The sequence below is a fragment of the Muntiacus reevesi genome, chromosome 18 (genome assembly GCF_963930625.1).
Source record: "Muntiacus reevesi chromosome 18, mMunRee1.1, whole genome shotgun sequence".
NCBI lineage: Eukaryota > Metazoa > Chordata > Mammalia > Artiodactyla > Cervidae > Muntiacus > Muntiacus reevesi.
Window position 1 is genome coordinate 1,785,901 of NC_089266.1, and position 19,790 is coordinate 1,805,690.

Genomic DNA, 19,790 nt, shown 5'->3' on the forward strand with positions numbered 1-19,790 from the left:
GAGGCTGATTTTGCTGTTTTCCTAACGACAGCTGTGGTCTCACCTCCTGGAGCTCAGATGGCTGTCGTGGGCAAGGCTTGTGTTGTATCAGTCATTTCTTTGTGGCCCCGAGGACTGCAGTTCACCAGGCTCCTCCGTCCATGGGATTCTCCAGCAAGAACACTGCAGTGGGTGGCCACTCCCTTCTCCAGGGCATCTTCCCCACCCAGAGGTCAAACCCAAGCCTCCTGCATTGGCAGGCGGGTTCTTCATGGTCTGAGCCACCAGGGGAGGACGATAAAGATGCGGCCTCGGCGATTCAAGGACCTGCTGAATCTGCGTCTCCTTTCTGCTCTCCGCTCGCAGAGTTGCTCCTGTTGTCAGACTGCAGCCACGTGTCAGGCCCATCCCGAGGCCCGTCTCCTGCTTCTGGGAAATTACTATCAACGAGAGCAAACAAGGCACACACCTGCTTCGCTATGAGCAACGCTCTCCGCGTTGTGTTCCTTAGAACCCTGACTCCTGCATGCTCCTTCTTACATGGTCCTCTACAGAAGTATTCTTTGGCGCGTGAAGTTTGAAAACTTTGATGGCAAGCAAAATTTAATCTGCTGGATTTTTTTTTTTTTTTTTTACTTCCAAGTGTCTTGATCCTTCATAAGCTTGTATGCACAGTGCCTCTTCTAGAAGGCAAATACAACACAGTATTTCTCCAACTTGTTGGAGTAAAGACACTTTTTTCTTTTTTTTTTTCCCACCGAACATCTTAAAGCATTGGTGTTCCAGGGAACACAAATTTGGGAAAGGCTGAGTTACTTCACTCTGTACCTGGAGGTCTTGTTGTCTTGGCAGCTGTGTATCCCTGGGCGGGGAAGAAACCCAGAAATGAGGTTTCCATATAGAGTTTTGTTAAACAGCAAATAAACATAGTCCAAGAATTTACCTTGTGACAAATCAGGTAAGCTTATTATGAATATGTCTTGATGGCATGCTTCTTTTAAAAATGTCTCTCTGTATTTTTTGTTTCTTTAAAATCTTGCAGTTATTTAATTTAAAATTTTTTAAAATTAATTTTATTGAAGTAGAGTTGATTTACTATTTAAATATTGTGTTCATGTCTACTGCACAGCAGCATGATTCGGCTGTATATATTCTTTTTCAGATTCTAGCCCGTGACTGTTCATTTATGACAGGATACTGATACAGTTCCCCGTGCCATACAGCGGGCCTTGCTGCTTACCCACTCCATAGGCGACGGCTTGCGTCTGCCGATCCCAGACTCCCGTCCGCGCCTCCCCCCACGTCCCCTGCCCCATGGCAGCCACAGGCCTCTTTTCCGGGCTGTGAGTCTGTTTCTGTTTTGTAGGTAAGTCCATCTGCATCACATTTTAGATCCCACACGTACGCAGTATCATGTTGTATTTGTCTTTCTCTGACTTTAGTTCTCAGTAAGATCATCTCTAGGTCCGTCCATGTCGCTGCAGATGGCATTCTGTCATTCCTTTTTTAAAAAGTAATTTTTAATTGGATAATTGCTTTACAGGATTGTGTGGGTTTCTGCCATACGTCAACACAAATCACCTACAGGTGTCAACACAAATGTCAACACAAATCACCTACAGGTACGCACTTGTCCCCTCGCTCTTGAGCCCCCTCCCCATCCCACCCATCCCACCCCTCCAGCGTGTCACAGAGCAGGGTTGGGCTCCCTGCACCACACAGCGGATTCCCCCGGCTCTCTGTTTTGCACATGGTGATGTGTATGTTTAATGCTACTCTCAGCTCGTCCCACCCTCTCCTGCCCCGGCGTCTACAAGGCTATTCTCTGTGTCTGCATTTTGCTTGCTGCCCTGCATATGGGCTCATCAGTACCATCTTTCTTGATTCCTGATATATCATTAATTATATGAAATCTGTTTTTCTCTTTCTGACTTACTTCCCTCTGTGTGTGTTTCATCCCTTTTATGGCTGAGCGATACTCCGTTGTATGCAGGGACCACATCTTTTTCCATCACCTGTCGATGGACATCCCGGTTGCTTCCATGTCCAGGCCACTGTGAATCGTGGTGCAGTGAACGTAGGGATGCCTGTATCTTTTAGAGCTTTCTCCAGATGGCCCAGGATTGGGGTCGCAGGATCAGATGGCAACTCTATTTTTAACTTAAAAACATCTATGTTGATGTGTTTCATAGGGAATACCTAACTCGTACTGCGATCCTGTTGCTGTTTGAAATATTGATGTCTCCTCTCCTGCCTCCCTGATGCCCAGCGCAAACAGGGGATCTGCCCTGCTAGCGTCCACATTGGGCCAGCAGGTGGCGCCGGCCGCAAGCCCGCGTCCGCATCTCATACAGACTCGGAGAGAAGGATCTCACGGTTGTGTTTGTGGGAGGCGGGGAAGGCTGGGGGGAAGCGACAGTTAGGGAGTCTGGGACGGACATGTGCACGCAGCTCTGTTTAAACAGGAAAACAGCAAGGACCTGCCCCACAGCGCAGGGGACTCGGCTCGGCGTCCTGTGGCAGCCTGGACGCGAGGGGAGCCTGGGGGAGCGTGGACACGCGGGTGCGCATGGCTGAGTCCCTTCCCTGTCCACCTGAAACCATCACAACACTGTTCATCGGCTAAACCCCAACACAGAAGAGAAAGTTAAAGAAAAGAAGAAAACCTATTTCCTTTTTTCAGTAGAAACAAGGCGTTTCTGTTTTCCACACTGAGGTCAAAGATCCAAAGCAGAACTGGAAGAAGACCAAATATTGTCAAAGGCCATAATTCACATCCTGAAGATTCTTGCCATCCTTGGGTGTTTCTTTGGGAGGGCCTGGGACAGGGCGGGGTGGGGAACAGACAAAAGAAATCGCGGATGTACACTCTGGGAATTTTAGAGACAGCCTCCCATGTTCCTTCAGAGAAAGGTGCAGGAACAAAGTGCTCTTGTGTTGTAAATAACAAGCGGGGGTACAGCTGGGGAGAGGGCAGTGTTGTTCCTCTTCTAGAAACAGCTCCGCGATTCCAGTTCCATGACCTTTCCGGCCGCCCTGGAGGGATAGAAACTTCCTGACTTCTACAATTGGACCATTTGACAGTTCTTATTCTCATGGAATTTAGGAACTGGAAAGGATCTTTGAGAACATTTAGTCCAAGCTTCACCCAGCACAATCGATCGACCTCATCAGCAGATGGTAGAAGCTCCATGTATCTCCGGATCCCACCAGGGTGGAGTCACTCGTGTTTTCGGTTCACTCTTGGACTCACGGACGAGGTCGTTGTTTAGTTGGGCTGTCGTCACGACTTCACTCCTAGCGCTGCTTATTGACTACTTGACTCCTTCACAGTCCACTTCCTAAGTGAATACCGGTTTATTTAGTTGGCATCGACCCATGGCTGCATGGCATAGTTAGTAAGGGACCCACCTTCCAGGGCAGGAGAAGCAGGAGATGTGGATTCGATCCCTGGGTCAGGAAGACCCCCTTGGGAAGGGCATGGAGACCCACTCCAGCATCCTTGCCTGGAGAATCCCATGGGCGGAGGAGCCCGGTGGGCTGCAGGCCATGGGCTCACAGTCGGACAGGACCGAAGTGAGTCAGCACGCACACACAGGGTGTTGAGCACAGTCCCCTGGGCGCTACAGTGGGGCCTCGGTGTGGGTGGCGGTTCTATCCAGCGGTGTCACTGGCCTCTGTATACTGCATACCAGCTGTACCGCCCTTCCCCAGGTGGTGATAATAGGAAACCTTTCCAGGGGACCTATGCGCCCCAAAGGACACAACCCTTCCACCTGGGGACCACTTCACTGGAGCAGAAACAGGTTGCTGAATCCCAGGCAACCTAAGTGTGTGATGGTCTGTTCAGCTGGTCATTTGCTTCTAAGCAATATTGTGGATTTTCCATCTTTTTTTGTTTGTCCCTTAACTGCCACGATACTGGAAAACACTATCACACACCAAATCAGGAACTTGTATTACTAAGAAAACAAAGTTTATGTAATAACAGTAAAAGCAAATACTGAGTGAGAATTTCTAAAATATGTGATACTGTGAATTGATCTTCGTGATTTGGGTGCCAGATGTTAGGGGAGAGAATCACATTCTAACAAACCCAAGAGGCACTTAGATGACCACAGAGCTTTTCTGTATAAAAGTTGAGTCCTCAGCTTATGACCCTACTCGGGAGGAGGGTACCGACGAAGGCGGAGACGTCTTCCAGGCAGAGGGAGATCTTGGCTGTATCAGCATCTGGGTGATGGGGTTTGGCTCGGAGGTGTCCTGTGACGCTGAGTGCTGGAAATGAGAGGGGTGTGATGACAAGGCTGGCTCGGGGCCCAGAGTCCGGGAGGTCCCGCTCTCTCTAGAGGGCGGCTCTCTGCTTCCTGCGCGCCATCAGCTCAAAAACAGGAGTCTCCAGACCCCCAAACGCTAGCGTTTCCACGCTGTCCACAGAAGGGGATGCAGAGAGGAAAACGGGAAGCTTGGGGCGCTTCCATTCCTCCTCTGCAGTGGATAGGAAAGGCCGCTGCTGTTTCTAAGCCGCAATGAAAGCAGGTCCCGCAGTGCCTCCCAAGGCGTCTCTCCCGCTTTAGACGCGGCTACGCGTCCCCGATGCGCACACGTGGGCGAGTCTGGTCACGGCGATCGGGGCCATCGTCTCCCCGTCGTGTCTCACTCTGAGCGCCCGGGGACTGAAGGCCGCCCGGCTCCCCTGTCCACGGGGTTTCCCAGGCAGGAACCGGCAGCCGGTCGTTATTTCCGGGGGTCGTCCCAACCCGGGGATCGCACCCGGCCTCCTGGACTGGCAGGCGGACTCGTTCCCTCCGGGCCATGGGGAGCGCTCCCTGCAGGGCCCGCGCCCGAACCTCGAGGCCTCCCCGCGTGTGCGGGGCGGCCGGGAGGGCGCGCTCGCGGCTGCAGAGACCGAAGCGCGGTTTCCTCTGGACAAAAGGGCTTTGTCGCTGCCTCACGCCGCCCTCTGCAGCTGCGAGGACCCAGGTGTTCTCGCTGGGGCTTCGGGAGCCCCGAGCACGCGGTGTCTCCAGGGCTGCCCCCGCCCCTCCGTTTCTCCGTATTTACGGAACAGTCCGATACACCGCGCAACCGGAAGCCTGTGTACTCCCTGACGGGCCGGAAAAAAATAAACACAGGCGAACTAGAAAGAAGATGAAGGAAATAAGGCAGAGAGCTGGTGAACCCCAGAGAGAAAAGCAGCCGCCTGGGAGAAAGCGAAACAGGGCGGAGGACGTGTTTATGCCCATGAAGATAATCGGCTGAGAAGTTAAAAAACAAAACGAAAACGCCTGCAGACCCTGATCACTCATGTGTTTTGTTTCCCTGACGCAAAGCATTAGGATCGACGGACTTTAATTTTCCACGCCAACAACTTACTTACATCTTACAGATGTGAGCACAGAGGGGAAAGAGCATTTGAAATCCACATTGCAGCATGTGTGACTTGACTGTTGCACAGAACGACATGAAATTGCCAGTGTTTGACTGCTTTTGGATTCCCCGGTAGCTCAGCTAGCAAAGAATCCACCTTCTATGTGGGAGACCTGGCTTCAGTCCCTGGGTTGGGAAGATCACCTAGAGAGAGGAAAGGCCGCCCACTCTGGTATTCTGGCCTCAAGAATTCCACGGACTGTACAGTCCATGGGATCACAGGGAGTCAGACAGGACTGAGCGACTTTCACTTTGACTGTTTTTAACCTATAGAAACGGCACCTCCACGTGGTTCAAACTCATGTTCCTGCCAGTGACACAGGATTGGGGTCCCAGTTCTCTTGGCTGTCTCTCTTCGTTGAGTCAACTGACTCTCTTTTTACCCTTGACTAAGTGGTAAGTTTAGAGTCTCTGGAAGATGTTTTCCTTCCAAGTGGGTTGAGTTTTCTTTTGGCAGCTGGTAGAGACCCAGCAGTCCACCCTGATGGTGAGTTCTGTGAGAGCCTCTCTACTGAAGTTTTGCTTTTCTGTGTTTCAACAGAAAACCTCCTCTAACCTGGCTGACTTTGCAAGTACAAGGTAGCTTCTGAATCTCTGTGAGCAGTTCAGCCACTCTCTCTGCTGCTTTCCACGAGACTTCTCTGAGCTCTAATCTACACACAGGCTGCTCAGGTATACACCAACGTTTTTAGACCCTGAGTCGTGTCTGACTCTTTTATGAGTCCGTGAACTGTAGCCCACCAGGCTCCTCTGTCCATGGGATTTCCCAGGCAAGAATCCTGAAGTGGGCTGCCATTCCCTTCTCCAGGAGATCGTCCCAACCCAGGGATCAAACCCGAGTCTCCTGCATTGGCAGGCGGATTCTTTAAGGTGTGTGGGAAGCCCATACACCTTACCGTTACGGGGCTGTTTGGGTGGAATTTGGGGCTCACAGTCTGTGGTTCCCTCCTTTCTAGGATTATTTCCCAGCTGCTGTTAAAGCAGTGAACTCTGGACTCTGTCTCCTGAATTCACTATGACTACTGCTTTCCGCTTAGGTTCAATTCCTGGAATTGGTAAGTATCGGAGATTTCCCTCAGGAGGAAAGCTGGACCCACATAGAGCTTGCCGAGCATGTGCCCCTTTCTCTTAAGGGTCAGATTCCATCCAGGCTTGGTATGCTCTGGTTGTTCTCCACTGCTTTTGAATATTTGCACTGAGTTTTAAGATTGTTATCATCAGGAGAGTTATTCAGACATAAAACTACTTCGTCACGCTGGATACAGCACACTCTTGGGTGGATTTAAGTTGTACATTGCTCTCAGAAGAGTAAGTCAGAGGTTTAAAATCTGATGTGATATGGGGTGGGGGGGCGCGGAGAAGGGATGGCGTGGGAGTTTGGGATTAGCAGATGTGAGCTATGCTATGTGGGATGGATAAACCACGAGGGCCTGCTGAACGGCACAGAGCACTGTTTTCAGCATCCTAGGGTAAGCCATAGTGGAAAAGAATATTAAAATGTATATATATATATGTGTGTATAACTGAATCACTTTACTGTAGTGCAGAAATTAAGTTTGTAAATCAACTACACTTCAATAAAAAGCTGCAAGAAAATGACATTTGATGTGATAAATTACTTAGTGACTGAAGTAAATAAGAGAAATGGCAGTATTTTCTGTTGGAATAAGTAAGCTTCAAGTTCCAAACCGACTCAAATAAATAAGAGAAACTGCGGTATTTTGTGTTGGAATAAGGAAGCCTCAGGTTGCAGGGCTGGTGCCAGTTTGAACATGAATGAGAGCTGGAAAGTACCTGGTGTGTGGAGCTCTGGCTCCTTTGGCAGAAGAGGGGCAGAAAACTCCCTGGGGTTGGAGACGAAGTGTGTTTGTCAGACACAGTGTCAGACACTTGAAAGGGCCTCGCAGTCCATGAGCATTACACTCGTGCAACGCCCATCCTGTTGGAATGATTTCCAGCCTGAGCTCGGCAAGAAGCTTGGGTCGAGTTCTCAGACCCTGAGCTTGAGTTGGAGACTCTTGATGCCACCCAGGTGGCTGGAAGAAGAAAGCAAATACTTCTGTCTGTGCAGGGCCAGCGCATAGCGAGCTTCTAGAGCATTCTGACTTGGACGTCCACGGATATTAAAAAAAATAAACCCAAAGATGGCACTCTTTGAAAATTTAGCTTGGCAAATGAAAGGAGAAAAAAAACTACAGAAAGGTTTTCATTATATCAATTCCAAAATGTAATGCAATCTCGGAAAAGAACAGCATTTTGTTGATGACCTACAGTGACATCTTAATGGTGGTTTGAGGGATTTTTCTTGTGAAATTGTTTTTGGGTTTGAAGAGTTGGCAACAGAATCTCATGTGCTTTCTGGGAAAGTTGGAGACATTTTGCAGTGTTCTAAAGAAACTTTCAAACAAGGCTTTTTTGGTTGATGTAAATAACAGGATGCAGTCAGAGACACTTTTTTTGGTTTTTTTTTTCCGTTCTCTCTTTACTAGGTAAGAATAGCTCCTGGCTAAAGAGTAAAATAAAGTAAAATAAATAAAGTAAATAAGTAAATAAATAAGTACAAATAAAACAAATAAGTAAAATAAAGCTGTCAGCCCTGAGACTTCTTGTACCAATGCTACGTGGAGGCGTAATTGACTTTGTAGCACCCAGCCTTACGATTAATTACGTCTTACTGTCAGAACCCAAGAGTGCCCAGTCCAAGAACTCAGTTAAAATCCTCCCATGTTTAGCAGCTGTAACATGTACAAATATCTCTTGCTCTAACCCAGATGGTGTTCGGATTTTGTATCCGTGTCTTAAAAACACAATAGTTCCCTAATACAGGAACCCAAGCTTTAGCGCTTGCCTGGGTTAGAAAACGGGAAGGTCTCCCGTCCACATGTCGGGTCTCCTGGCCTTAGTGGTGCTCTTCACTGACGATTTCTGATGAGTGTTTCATCTCTTAGGGCACTCTGCCTCGTCAACCATTTCTCTGGGGCCTGAGAGAAGATTTTAAAAAATGAACATCTGTTCCCTGCATATATATGGAATCTAGAAAATTGGTACTGATGAACCTATTTGCAGGGCAGGAATAGGCTTCCCTGCTGGCTCAGATAGCAAAGCGTCTGCCTGCAATGCGGGGGACCTGGGTTCGATCCCCGGGTCGGGAGGACCCCCTGGGGAAGGAAACAGCAACCCACTCCAGTATTCTTGCCTGGAGAATTCCATGGACGGAGGAGCCTGGTGGGCTACAGCCCATGGGGTCACAAAGAGTCAGACACGACTGAACGACTTCACTTTCTTCCTTTCTTTTAAAGGGAGGGAGATGTGGATAACGGACTTGTGGACACCGTGGGTGAAGGAGAAGATGGGACGAATTGAGAGAGTACATTGAGATACACACACGACCACGTGTAACACAGCTAGTGGGAAGTGAAGCGGCTGGACGCCACAGGCAGCTCAGCTCTGTGCCCTGGGATGACCTCGAGGGGGAGGAAGGCGCAAGAAGGCGAGGATGTGTGTCTGCAGAGCTGATTCCCCGTGTTGTATAGCGGGAATTAACACAGTGTTGTAAAACAACTATACTCCAACCAAAAAGCAATTTAAGAGTAATATGTTGTTCCCAAATTTGGGGAAGCCCCCGTCTCGGTTTGTTTACTTTTAGACTGATTTCTTTTTGGCTGTGCTGGGCCTCTGTCGCTGTGCGGACTTTCTCTGGCTGCGGCGCTCGGGGACTGCTCTCTGGTTGAGCGGCTCAGCTTCTGCGCGCCGTGGGCTCCTTGGGGAGCACAGGCTCTGGGGCACGCGGGCTTCTGTAGTTGTGTGCATGTGAGATCTTCCCGGACCAGGGATCGAACCAGCATCTCCCGCTTGGCAGGCGGAGCCGCCAGGGAAGCCCCCTGCTGTCTCAGTTTACAGCCTTTAGGTACCCTTCTCTGCCCCAAGAACCCCTCCGGCTTTGCCTGGCGTGTTAGCGGCGCATTGGGAAAGAGACCCTTAGTTTTATTATTATTCCTTTTCCAAATAAACCCATGTCCCAGTCACCCAAATACCTACATTTGTTTGTTGCCAGGGAGCAAAGACTCATTTGCTCCTGGCTCAGAGGATGTGGGTTAAGAGAGAGGGAAACAGGATATCTCATGAAGAAACCAGAGTAGAAAGCCAGGCATGTAGTCCAGCTTGGTCTTTGATCCCGAAGGACACGCTGAGACGTGAAATGCAGTTGAGAAATAAAAGACGGGGTCCAAAGTCCAGAGTGGAAGGCAGAGCTTGGAGGTGGTGTCCAGGCTGTGCGTCACTTTCCAGATTGTGTAAGTTGCCTGGGCCCTTGCATATGGGCAGGAAGCTCTGAAGGGTGCTCGCCCGGCTCAAGGTTGGAAGGTCGGAGGAGGAAGACAAGCTCAGTTCGTGTGCATGTGTTGTTGTTGTCGTTCAGTTGCTAAGTCGTGTCCGACTCTTTGTGACCCCGTGGACTGCAGCCCCAGGCTTCCTTGTCCTTCACCATCTCCTAGAGTTTGCTCAACTTATGTTCATTGAGTTACTGCGTCCATATGTCCCCAGAGATTGATTACAAAGATAGGATTTTCCGGGGAATAGAATGAGGAATACTTTTCTCTTTCCTGTGAAGGTTGGGTAATTTTCCCAGTCTCTCAGTTCAGTTCAGTCACTCATTCATGCCCAACTCTTTGCGACCCCATGGACTGCAGCACGCCAGGCCTCCCTGTCCATCACCAACTCCTCAAGTTTACTCAAACTCATGTCCATTGAGTCGGTGATGCCATCCAGCCATCTCATCCTCTGTCGTCCCCTTGTCCTCCTGCCTTCAATGCTTCCCAGCATCAGGGTCTTTTCAAATGAATCAGCTCTTCACATCAGGTGGCCAAAGTATTGGAGTTTCTGCTTCAGCATCAGTCCTTCCAATGAACACCCAGGACTGATCTCCTTTAGGATGGACTGGTTGGATCTCCTTGCAGTCCAAGGGACTCTCAAGAGTCTTCTCCAACACCACAGTTCAAAAGCATCAATTCTTTGGCACTCGGCTTTCTTTATGGTCCAACTCTCACATCCATACATGGCTACTAGAAAAACCATAGCCTGACTAGATGGACCTTTGTTGGCAAAGTAATGTCTCTGCTTTTGAATATGCTGTCTAGGTTGGTCATAGCTTTTCTTCCAAGGAGTAAGTATCTTTTTATTTCATGGCTGCAGTCACCATCTGCAGTGATTTTGGAGTCCAGAAAAATAAAGTCTGTCACTGTTTCAATTGTTTCCCCATCTATTTGCCCTGAAGTGATGGGACCACAAGCCATGATCTTAGTTTTCTGAATGTTAAGTTTTAAGCCAACTTTTTCACTCTCCTCTTTCACTTTCATCAAGAAGCTCCTTAGTTTTCCTTCATTTTCTGCCACAAAGGTGACATCACCTGCGTATCTGAGGTTATTGATATTTCTCCTGGCAATCTTGATTCCAGCTCGTGCTTCATCCAGCCCATCATTTTGCATGATGTACTCTGCATATAAGTTAAATAAGTAGGGTGACAATATACAGCCTTGACGTACCCCCTTCCTGAGTCTCTGATTACTGTCCGTTTCAGACAGCTTCTGCTCGGGTGTCGGAGGAGTTCAGTTCTCCGTGTCTGAGGCTTACAGGTTATGCTCACACGGCAGTGAGAGGGGCCCTTTCAGAACACGTCCAGCGCGTCGGATCGGGCTCAGCCTCCTCAGGGACTGTCCGTCCGCTCGCGTCCAGGTCTAAGCACTTACAGGGCCCCTATCCCCACCTTGGCCCTCTTCTCCTTCCTCTTCAGCGCCTCCCCCACCGACGGTCCTCTGTCCCTCGCCCTTCCCAGGCGCGCTCCCAGGACACCGTCCTTCCGGCACTCCTGTTTCTCCCGCATGCAGTTCGTTTCCTCACCTTCCTCACGTCTTGGCCCGGATCTCACTTGATGCGCCGACCACTCTGGGTGAAAGAGCGATTCACTCGCTCTGTGCCCTTATTCCAGCCCCGTCCTCGGCTCAGTGATCTCTCTGTACGCTCATGGCCATCTAAGCGTATCGTTACTCACTGCACTTGTTTAACCGATTGCCTGAAACAGGTTAAAAATGGTGGCGATCCAGGCATGGAACCAACCCGAATGTCCGCCAGCAGAGGAAAGGGTGAAGATGCCACAGGTGCCTACAATGGAATAGTGGTTGTTGCGCACGAGAAAGGGGCAGTCCAAGCTGGAGGGTGGTCTGGGGTGAAGATCCAAGGAACGATGGTGGAGAGCAGATAGCCGCCCCGGCTGGGGCGACTCGGGTCGGTCAAGAGTCCACCGTGAGTACCAGCAGGCTCAGCTCCCCTTGTGAATCCGTTTCTTGAGTTCCTGCTCTTATCTCCCTGTTTTCAGGGTCCGTCCGTGCAGAGGATGAGGACTGTGTTGTCCGCTGCAGCAAGCGTCTCCAGTGTGATCTCCATCAATGTTTGCTTGGGACTCAAAGATGAATAGGCCACATCCGGGACACCGTGGGGCTCTGACCGGCACAAGCGTAAGGAGTCAATGAGTGAAGTTTGTTACTGAACAAAATATTCTCAGTTGCCACATTTGGAAGAACACTTAACTGGCAGAGGTAGGTAGGTGGAAAGAAATTCAGAGGCTGCCGATCTCAGGAATGTTGGTCACAGGCATTGTAGAACAAAGCCTGACAGCAAATGATAAACACTTTTCCTTAAGGACTGTGTTGTCCTAAATTAGAAGTAAATCCTGCAAAGGTGTTAGGTTTGTCTTAAAGCAAAAGGACAGCTTTATTGTTTGCAAAGGTTTGTAAACAGGGGTGGGAAGGTGGGGAAGGGATTTATAAACAAAAGTCACAGTTGGGCAACCTGATAAGGGGACTGAGTGACCCTCGCGGCCTGACCACGAGCCCCACAGCTTGACCTCGCGTCTCCGTGGTCACTGTCCTCAGAACCTCTCTTTGGGGGCTCTCCAGGTGGGACCTGAGCAGAGTTAGAAGTCCTTAGAGCTGTCTGCCTGTGGTTTTCTAAGAAGGCAAAGTACATGATGAAACCCCATATCTGTTCTGCCTGCCTGGCTCCAGTTTATTTTGGTGCCAAACCAGCTCCATTTTTTATGTTCTTTCCACAAAGAATTCCTCTTATTTTATTTTTATAGATGCTCCAGCAAGCCTTGGTCACCTGACCTGAAGGCATCAATATGGTCTTAACTGCACGACTCCCTTCAGTACCTTTTTATTCTCATGTTCCCCAACGGTAGGACACAAGAGGGCTTCCCTGGTGGCTCAGTGGTAAAGAATTCACCTGCTGATGAAGGAGATGCAGGGGACTCGGGTCCGATACCTGGATCAGGAAGATTCCCCTGGAGAAGGGAATGGCAACCCACTCCAGTATTCTTGCCTGGAGAATCCCACGGACAGAGGAGCCTGGCAGGCTGCAGTCCATGGGGTCACAAAGAACAGGACACAACTGAAGCAACTGAGAGTCCCTTGGACTTCGAGGAGGTCCAACCAGTCCATCCTAGAGGAGATCAGTCCTGGGTGTTCATTGGAAGGACTGATGCTGAAGCTGAAACTCTAGTACTTTGGCCACCTGATGCGAAGAGCTGACTCATTGGAAAAGACCCTGATGCTGGGAGGGATTGGGGCAGGAGGAGAAGGGGACGACAGAGGGTGAGATGGTTGGATGGCATCACTGACTCGATGGACTTGGGTGTGGGTGGACTCCGGGAGTTGGTGATGGACAGGGAGGCCTGGCGTGCTGCGGTTCATGGCATCGCAAAGAGTCGGATATGACTGAGCGACTGAACTGAACTGGACTGAAGCTACTGAAGGACCACAGCAAAGAACACGAGAGGTCGTACTTGATCGCACTCCAAGCAAAACTTCCTTGAGTTAACTTTGAAGCAAAATGGGATGATCATTTGTTCAGCTGCCTCTATTAAACAGCATGGTATCAGTTTGGACCTGCAAACTTCCAAATGGCCAGCCTGGCTGGACATGTGTGTGCATTCGCCGCCTCCACGCAGCAGTGACAGCAAGATGCGAACGATTAAGCGGAGGGCCTGGCCTCTGACGTTGGAAGCCAGTGTTAACGAGAGATTTTTCAACAGCTGCAGGAAGTCAACAACTTAATGGGAAACATCACAAATATTTAATCAGTCCAGGGTGACCACAGCACACTAAATTCCCACACCAAAACACAGACCAACAAGATGTTTTTCGAGCCCAGCATCGTGAATCGAAGCAGATGTGAGGCTCTGACTTCCCAAGTGGTTCAGAGAGTGAGGTTCAGTGCCAAGGAGAGGCTCCTCCTGGGTACACGTCAATTCCGTGAGGTGTCAGAGGTCAAGCTGTTTATTTCTTGTAAGATGGAGGCAAGGTTTAACCCTCGCTGATTTCTGAAGCCAGTAAGACAGCCACAGGACTGTGCTCTGCTATAAGCAAGTGGTTCGACATACCCCAAAGCTCAAATGCAACTGGGTTAACATTTTAACAGAAAATTTGGATTGTGAGAGGCAGGTATTGTCTGCGCAGCAAAGTATCAGGTGATGTTAACTTAGAGACACACAGGAGGAAGACTAGGTTAATAAGAAAGAGTGGGGACTTCCCTGGTGGTCCCATAGTTAAGACCTCACCTTCCAGTGAAGGGGTGTGGGTTTGATCCCTGGTCTGGGAAGCTAAGAACCCCACACGCCTCATGGCCAGAAAAAACCAGAACATCAACAACAGAAGCAATATTGTAATCAGCTCAACAAAGACTTTAAAATTGGTTCACGTCAAATAGATAAATAAATAAGCTAAAAAAGATAAGGAATGACTTAACAAAGTTGGAATTTGCTATGTTATAATAATTGAAGCAACTATATTTTATGGGAGCTGATAGGTAACTTGTTAGGCAAAAACTACAAGTAAAACTTAAGAATGACCACATCTGGTAGTCAAATTATTTCACTTATTTGTCCCCTGTGCTTTGGTGGTTTTTTTTTTAAATCCTAGGCTGCTTCAAAGATATTTGCATAAGTTAAAAAATAGCCTTTAAATTCACGTTTTCTTTTTAATTTGGGTTGAGTATTATAAGATTGTGTCTAATAAGATACCGCATAATAAAATTTGCACTCTCCTTCAATAGTATGGTCAGTGAGGGGAGAGTGATGGCGGAATGGTCCCCGGGAAGAACCATTAGCCTCTTCTTTGCTTTCACAACACATTAGGCACCCGTGAATTATAGCCTCTATTATATTTTATTTGAGTCACCTAATTTGTCTCTGTCTCTCCTACTCAGCTGAGATTCTTGAGAGTAGAGAGTGCATCTTACTCCTCTGTATAGCCTCAGAATTTAGCATGTGAGTGACCCAATAAAAACTGAGGATTTTCCTGGTGGCCCAGTGGTTCACAATCCACCTGCCCATGCAGGGGCCATGGGTTCGATCCCTGGTCCCGGAGGACCCCACAGGCTGAGGGGTGACTAAGCCCGCGAACCGCAACTCCCGACCCCGTGAGCCTAGAGCAGGTGTTCTGCAGCCAGGGGAGGCCCCGCGGTGAGAGGCCGGCACGCGGCAGCGAAGACCCAGTGCCGCCAAAAACGCCTGGAGAAGCGAATACAAAGTTTGTGAAGGCATTGAATACACGAAAGAAGAGGTTGAAACACTGAAGAAGCGGGAATAACGGCAGATGTACATATAAGCATAGAAGGAAAATAGAACTTTACGTGGAATGAGAAACGCGTGAAGATGCCTTCACTGGGGAAGAATCCATCACTGACGTGGCCTAAAGGAGCCAGGACTGAGGCGCGCAGCCGCGGCCTCATCTGCCAGCACACACGGAGGCCAGCTCTCAGGAGGATGTGCACGGGACCGTCCGGCAGAGGGGCGCTCTCGGTCCCAGCACCTCCTCCCGCGCCAGTCCCATCAGCATTGCCCTCTCTACGCACCTCCCGGTCCTGCTGGGTGAACACCGCTGGCCCACGGAAGGCGTTATGTGGGCTCGGCCTTTGCAAAAACCCACCTGTAATTTGACCTCGGGCCCCTGTTACCCCGTATCCACCCTTGTTAAGTGTGGAGCCCCCACTTTTTCTTACAGTCCTCCATGACCTGTAATTTGGGGTAATTTCTCTTTTTCAATGTCCTCTTGGTAGCTTTCTTTTTTTTTTTTTTCCAGAAATTCTTCACAGTTTCTGATCTACCGAGTGTCTGTATTTTTTATACTCATTATGCATTTACTTTTCTCATCTTTTTCACAGCCTCTAAGGATGTGGAGTGGGAGGGAAGGATGTATTTATCTTATAACAGAAATCTTCCATCTAAGATTGAGATAGCCAGGGATTTCCCTGGTCCAGTGGCTAAGAAGACTCCATGCTCCCAGTGCAAGGGCCTGGGTTCGATCCCTGGTCAGGGAACCAGATCCCACAGGCACAACTGAGAGGTTGCTTGCCACAACTAAAGATCCTGCATGCCACAACCGAGACCCAGTGTAGCCTAATAAACAAACACATGTATTTTTTTAAAAAGATTGAGACAGCAAATAACAGAGAAATCAAGCAGCAAAGAAACCATTTCCACTTCTTATGCAAGACTCTCCACCTCCTATTATATTTGAGAAGGAATGGGCGTGCTGCTCTTCATAAGGTCTTTGCTGAACGCTGGGGTAAGCTACAGCAGCAGAGTGAGGCTCCATTATCCTTTTGCAGCAAAACCTTGAATGTCTGGGTAGAATTCTTCATGTCATCATGGGATGGAGTGGTGAAAACTGCGCTTATTTGCACCAAAGTCTCAGGAACAAGGAGAAAGAGAAAATGCACTTTATTTTCATTGATTTTTAAAAAGCACTATTTATGGAAGAGCCCAAGTGGTTTGTTTTCCTTCCGCGATTTATCAAAGATAAATAGGTTCAGAGTCAAGCCTGTTCTTTTGACTTGGAAAAGGCACAAAAGAAGTCATACTCAGACCTTAACAGCATGACTACTGAGTTTCCTAGTGAGCAACTGTAAAGCAGATAGTACTGTGAAGATTTTCTTTTTTGGGCCTCGAATATTTATCCAAAGTTTGTGAAATTTCAAATTCCCCCCTTGACTTTGAATAACTTCGCTTTGGCACAGTACCCAAACTGTAGAAGATCCCTTGTAGAAGAAAATGCTCAATAGTTGACTCAAAAATGTACAGACACTGCAAGTCTTGACTGTAACTTTGTCCAGTTTTATGCTTCTTCTCTCTGAAGGAGAATCATCTGATTGCTCCTTCTGCTTCTGTTGGAAGTGGTGGGATGACTGCTCTATGGTTAATGAGACAAGGCAGATAAATTTTTATGCGATGTCAAGTTCTCATATACCAGCATTCATGTAGTTTACAGAAAAAAAATGTTTCTCTTAATAGAATGTCACCATGATGGAGTAATTTTCATAATAATTTTAACTTCCCCTTTGTTTTGTGGAATGTTCTAGGCTGATAGACACGTCGCTCTCTTTCCCAGAGGGCTTCTGCAGCTGCAGGATTGTCTACTGTCCATTTACTGTGAAACCTGGAAAGACTGACTAGCTCCTTTGAGATACAGCTGCAGCCCTTTTAGTAATGAAAAATTATTTCACTCCATTTTAAAACCATTGTCACAAATGGTGTGTCATTTTACACATGACTGAATTTTTATCCATTTTTTCCCTCTTCTCACTTTGTGTTTTCTCAGTATCTGTTAGTTTTCCTGTTTTTTATTTATTTATTTTTTAACCCATGTACTAATGGTCTTTATTAGCACTTTATTTTTATTGTAAGCCGTCCCAACTCCTTTAATCAAGATGCGAAGTGTTACTCACTCAGTTGTATCTGACTCTTTGCGACTCCCTGGGCTATAGTTTTCCAAGTTCCTCAGTCCGTGCGGAGAATTCTCCAGGCAAGAATACTGAAATGGGGTGCCACTCCCTTCGCCAGGGGATCCTCCCAAATCAGGGATCGAATGTGGGTCTCCTATAGGCAATTCTTTACTGTCTGAGCCACCAGGAAGTCCAATCAAGACGAGATGATATAAACAATGAATAATAATTGCCAATATTGTATTCTGTAATGTAATCATTTTCCTTTACTTTGAAAATTTTTAAAAAGTCTTTTTTGATGTGGAACATTTTTAAAGTCTCTGTGCAATTTGTTACAGTATTGATTCCATTTTTCCTGTTCCGGTTTTTGCTTCAAGGCGTGTGGAATCTTAGCTCATACCCACACCCGCTGCGCTGGGAGGCCAAGGCTTCACCGTGGGGCCTCCAGGGAGTCTCTGACCATTTTCTTTTAAAATCCTTGTATGTTTAAGCTAAGAGGCACGTTCATTGTATGGGGTGACTAAAATCTAACACATAAGCCATGTAATGCTTTCTGCGTCTGGTTCCCACAAAAATCCCAAGAGGAAACACTTGAGAAGGAAGCTCGTCAGCAGCCCCTTGAAAGGGGTTCAGAACGAGCGTTCCCAACACGCACCATCTCTGCACATGGGTCATCCTGAGCCGAAGGCAGCTGAGACCCTGCGGCCTCGAGAAACATCGGCCCCTCCGCCAGTTACCTAGGAAAATGGAAAAGGGGGTTTTTCCAGGAGGAGGACAATTGCCAGGGGCCCCTTTTATCTGAGTGGCCCACCTCCAGTCACTCAACACCTGCTCTTCTCCTCGTCCTGTGAGTCCCCTCCTCCCCTCGGAAGCCCAGGTCCCTGCCCCATTTCTTAGCTCAGGAGGGCATATACATTCATTCCTCATCTTACCCTTTTGTCTTTGAACCTCTTGTGTATGTAGGATTCCCATATGTATGAAGATAAATTTGTTTTTCTCCTGTTACTCTCTCACATGTCGATTTGATTATTAGACCAGCTGAGAGAATCTTTGAGGAGCAGATGAAACCTCTTTCTCACCAACAGCACCATCCTGCTCCTTCCAGAACTCATACCCTCCTTCTCTGAATTCTTTGCCAACATCTTTTGCCCTGCTGGGATTTCTTAAAGGACCCAGGCTCTTCAACTTTCTGTAACACAGAACACCATTTCTCCATAACCTCCCATCTTTTGAATAGTAGATATGCAGCACAGAGTTCCAGAAATTTGCATTCACCTTGACATAACCATCTCTTTGTGTTTGTTTTTTAGCATCTCTGCTATTCAAAACCCCTCATCAGAGAAAAGGAAGGAAATGGTCTTTTATGAAGGACTTTCCAACGAGCAGAAACTGGGTGTGACATTGCTGAGACAGCTGAATCTAAATGCCCAGCAGCTGTGGTTTGTATTTTTGCAATAAGTCCAATAGAATCTCATACTGAATGGTCACAAACCAGGGCCATGATCTCGCTATAAAGAATGGCTCAGGTGGAAGTTCTGAAAATTAAGGGCTCTGGGAAGTCTTCTGTTCTCTTCTTCCCAATCCCCCATCTTCCAGTCCTCTAGGCAGTTAAAATAATTATCTTATAGTTTGTTGGTGGTGGCCTTCTCCAAATTGGAAAGGGGTCTAGGTGAGGTGGTAAGCTTTTTTTTAAATTAAGGTTGTGATAAAAGAAAAAATTAAAGATTTGTTTATCATACTCAGAAACTGGAACAATTAAAAGTAACCTTGTTTATTCACCATTTATACAGAGAAACGGAATCAGGGTAACCTGTAGAGACACTGAGACATTCCCGCAGGCCGGGCTCAGCCACATGCCTCTGCCCACGTTATCACTGCACTGATCCAGCACTCACGCCTCCTCTCCACCCACAGAGAACCACATCAATGCTTACACTGTGGTCCCTACAAATAGGACACTGATGCTATGAAAATGAATGTCTTAGTAAACAACCACAGGCTCAAAGGGGAACATGGGGGGTTTGGGGCTTCAAGGCTCTTCCTGTGGGAGGAACTTCTGCCTCACTGAGGGGTCAAGTTCCTCCTTTAAATCATCCAGCTCCTGCTCCTTGGAGAGCTCCAGGAATACCTGAAAGGAGGGAGGAAATCGAGACAGGAGTGTCATCCTGCTTCTCATGGTGCCGAGTGAGCGCGCAGCGTGTGCACACCTTCCACCTTTGTATTCGGGGATGGGACGAATCCGTGAGACTGACCCGCCCGCTCCAGGGCGCTGGGGAGGCTGTGCTCCCCCAGGTCAGGCTCTGTTCAGCTGAGCAGAGAAGGATGTGAGTCAGGGGCTCACGTAGTTTTACATCCAGATGGTCTCCTAAGTCAGCATATAATACAAAGCTCCGGGAGCTCTGTGATGGGCAGGGCAGCCCGGCATGCTGCAGGCCGTGGGGTCACAAAGAGTTGGACACAACTGAGCGACCAAACTGGACTGATAGTACAAATCAGCTTTTTAAAAATCTTAAATAAGAAAGTTAAGACAAGTATTGTTCATGGTTTAAGCACAGGACTCAGTTGAAAATATACCGATGCATTCACTTGGGTTTGGGGACGAAGGG